This window comes from Bubalus kerabau, chromosome 14 (genome assembly GCF_029407905.1).
Source record: "Bubalus kerabau isolate K-KA32 ecotype Philippines breed swamp buffalo chromosome 14, PCC_UOA_SB_1v2, whole genome shotgun sequence".
NCBI lineage: Eukaryota > Metazoa > Chordata > Mammalia > Artiodactyla > Bovidae > Bubalus > Bubalus kerabau.
In genome coordinates, this window is record NC_073637.1 from 64,292,987 (window position 1) to 64,297,069 (window position 4,083).

Consider the following 4,083-nt stretch of genomic DNA (forward strand, 5'->3'; position numbering starts at 1 on the left):
CAGTTAGAACTGGACATGGAACAACAGACTGGTTCCAAATAGGAAATGGAGTACGTCAAGGCTGTATATTGTCACCCTGCTTATTTAACTTATATGCAGAGTACATCATGAGAAACGCTGGGCTGGGTGAAACACAAGCTGGAATTGTCAGGAGAAATATCAATAACCTCAGATATGCAGATGACACCACCCTTATGGCAGAAAGTGAAGAAGAACTAAAGAGCCTCTTGATGAAAGTGAAAGAGGAGAGTGAAAAAGTTGGCTTAAAGCTCAACATTCAGAAAACTAAGATCATGGTATCTGGTCCCATCACTTCATGGCAAATGGATGGGGAAACAGTGGAAACAGTGTCAGACTTTATTTTTGGGGCCTCCAAAATCACTGCAGATGGTGATTGCAGCCATGAAATTAAAAGATGCTTACTCTTTGGAAGGAAAGTTATGACCAACCTAGACAGCATATTAAAAAGCAGAGGCATTACTTTGCCAACAAAGGTCTATCCAGTCAAAGCTATGGTTTTTCCAGTGGTCATGTATGGATGTGAGAGTTGGACTATAAACAAAGCTGAGCACCGAAGAATTGATGCTTTTGAACTGTGGTGTTGGAGAAGACTCTTGAGAGTCCCTTGAACTGCAAGGAGATCCAACCAGTCCATTCTAAAGGAGATCAATCCTGGGTGTTCATTGGAAGGACTGATGTTGAAGCTGAAACTTCAATACTTTGGCCACCTGATGCAAAGAGCTGAATCATTTGAAAAGACCCGATGCTGGGAAAGATTGAGGGCAGGAAGAGAAGGGGAGGACAGAGGATGAGATGGTTGGACGGCATCACCGACTCAATGGACATGAGTTTGGGTAGGCTCCGGGAGTTGCTGATGGACAGGAAGGCCTGGCGTGCTGCAGTTCATGGGGTCACAGAGTCAGACACGACTGAGCGACTGAACTGAACTGAACTAAACAGTTAATAACTTTAAGCATTGTAAGCTTTTGGAGGAGGATCCTTTAATATAGATGAATGCCTGATAATTTTGGGAAAACATTCAGTAACTTAGTAAATTTAAATGAATGTGATCAGTAGCCTGCAGTGATTCTGAGTTTTGCATGTCTGCCCAGGATTCTATAATGTTAAGGGGAACAAAGTAGGCTTTATTTTGTAGTTAGTACTTTGTTTTTGTTTTTGAAGATTTCTTTGTTACTGTTATCTGGGATCCATGTAGAAAAAGGTGTATGGGGCCAATTTAGTTATAATAACTATCTTGAAATTTGGAAAAATGATATATATTTTCTATAAATTTGGGGGATTGAATTTAAGAAATTAAACAAATTTGATATTTAGAGAAGCATTCTTAAGTGTCTATTTAAAATAAATTTGTGTATGAAAGTTTCAGATGGGTAAGATGAAATTGAATATGACAGTAAATGCCGTTTCAATATAAACATTAACATAAATATCTTCCACTGATATATTTGCTTTTCATACATTCTTAACAGTTTCAAGACTAAAAAGAACTAGAGAGGACTGAGTAGTCTTCCTTCACATAGATGAGACAGAAAACTTAATGGGCTAGTAGTGGTAGATGAGCTGGGAGTAAAGCCTGGATTTCTTGTCATGCAGTGGGTATCATTTCCAGTACAAATGGGTGTACATTTCAGATACAGTTAGGAGTCCACCATGATTTTTAATAATAGAAAGTTTTATGTCTGTAACCATTTCTTCTATCCCCTTCCTAATGTGAAATTTGCTTTTGAGTTCTTGAATTGTTATTTTATTTCTCTTTATTTCTAGCATTTTGATATCCTCAAACCCTACTTTAGTTTTATAGATACTACCTGCAGTGGTATTTGGAGCCATGAAAGCATCATTTAATTCTTAATCTCAGTTGTTCAGTTTTGAGAACACTTTGACAAATTTTATTCTCCCCTCACTCCCTTATGCTTTGTGAAAACTCTGGAGCCAGTGTTGGGCTAAGAAAAAAGGAATGGAAATGAGGGGTTTAGTTGTATGCTGGTGAACGAGTATCTTTTGACAGTGTCACTACCATGGCTTTTGGGAAGTAAAGCCTTCCTTGGCCTTATCTCACAGTCTTTCTACTCTGTTGTCTGAAGAGTTTTATACGTGGCTCAGAGTAAATGTGAGCTGAGGAGAGTGAGAGCTCATGCCTCCCTGCCAGGTCTTCTCAAGGCTGTGGTTATTGCCCAGAACAGAGCCTCCCAGTTTATTTTCTTCTCCCCATTTTCTAGTCAGCCTTCTTCCAGAGCTCATGAGTTCCGCAGTGCATTACTCTTCTGGTGTTTTCTCTTGTCTTGGAGCACAGATATGTGCATTGTAAATGAGCACACTGAGATATGGTAAAAAAGCTTGACTTTAAAGGACTGAAGAAAACATTTTTTGTTAATGAAAGACTAGAAAAATGAAAATTATTTTATTGAGAGCCAAATCAGAGATGATCAGATGCTATTTGGGAGTGAAAATTAAGTATGACATCATTCGAAAGTTACTTTTGCTTGAAAGTGTTAGTCGCTCTGCTGCTGCTGCTAAGTCGCTTCAGTCGTGTCCGACTCTGTGCGACCCCATAGACGGCAGCCCACCAGGCTCCCCCGTCCCTGGGATTCTCCAGGCAAGAATACTGGAGTGGGTTGCCATTTCCTTCTCCAATGCATGAAAGTGAAAAGTGAAAGTGAAGTTGCTCAGTCGTGTCCGACCCTCAGCGACCCCATGGACTGCAGCCTTCCAGGCTCCTCTGTCCATGAGATTTTCCAGGCAAGAGTACTGGAGTCGGGTGCTCAGTCGTGTCCAACTCTTTGCTATCCCATGGGCTATAGCCCACCACGTTCCTCTGTCCATGGAACAGAGGATGGCAAGAATATTGGAGTGGTTGTCATTTCCTTCTCCAGGGGATCTTCCCAACCCAGGAATTGAACCATCATCTCATGTCTTCTGCGTTGGCAGGCGAGTTCCCAGGTGCTGCCTGGGAAGCCCTGTTTTTGCATAGGAATATGATTTAGTGTTGCACATTTGCTTATACTTAGAGGAGGGCATGGCAGCCCACTCCAGTATTCTTGCCTGGAGAATCCTATGGACAGAGAAGCCTGGGGGCTCCAGTCCATAGGGTTGCAAAGAGTCGGACATGACTGAAGCGGCTTAGCACAGCACCATTTGCTTATACACATTTTAGTGTTTCAAAGATGCTCCTTGTAAAGAACAGAGGATAGAACTTTACCAGATAAAATTAAAGGACAGTTGGTACCTAGTAGAATCTCTTATTGGAATAATTAGCTTATTTGCCCATATGTTGTATGATTTGTGGTAGCTTTTAAATCCTAAACTAGCTTTAAGTATGTTTAATTTTGAGTATGTATACCACTTTCATCAGTTGTTAGTACGAATGACTGAAATTTGATTTTATGTATTTTTGTCACTCTTTACAAAGCAAACTTCATGAAATTTCCTGTTGATTTATTGTTCTGTTTTTTCCCCTGTTTTCTAAAATTCTCAGTTTATTTTTAAAAGAATTTCTGAAAATTATTTTTCAGCTATTAATAATAATAAAACAAATACTGTTTTCAAAGATCAGGCATTTGTTTAGATAACTTAATAGAACTGAACTCTTAAAATCTCTACATTTGATTACATCTTTATATTATAAAATGACTTCCTTAGGTTGACAGAAGTACCTAATTTAAATGAATATTACAGTTCTTTATATTAACTCAAGACTGTTTCTTTGAGAGAAACAGCAAAATGGTAATAAATAACATGAGTTAATGTCTTTGTTAAATAGCCCTTTGAGATTTTTCTAAACATATTCAATAACTCTTAAAAATGTCAGGTGTTACCCTTGTTTTACAGATACGGTCACTAAGGTTTTGCTTTTTATTTTTGCAATTCCACCAGAACACCAACCTGGGCACCAAGGTTTTAATTTGTATAATCGTGTGTCACAAGGCCCTTCTTTCAGAACTTTTGAGACTATTCTCACCTTAAAGTCAGTTTGGCTTTTGGATTGTTTCTGCCTTATTATCTTAAATTCTTTAACAGTTACGTACTTTCCAAATAGTTTCATTTTGTGTCATACCTGTACCT

The 4,083-nt window shown here is 38.8% G+C and overlaps 1 protein-coding gene across 1 annotated transcript in view; it reads left to right on the top strand.

Annotated features, from left to right (window-relative positions):
- UBR5 (ubiquitin protein ligase E3 component n-recognin 5) overlaps window positions 1-4,083 on the top strand; it is a 137,610-nt gene that overhangs the window by 40,049 nt on the left and 93,478 nt on the right. The gene's annotated exons all lie outside the window — the stretch shown is intronic.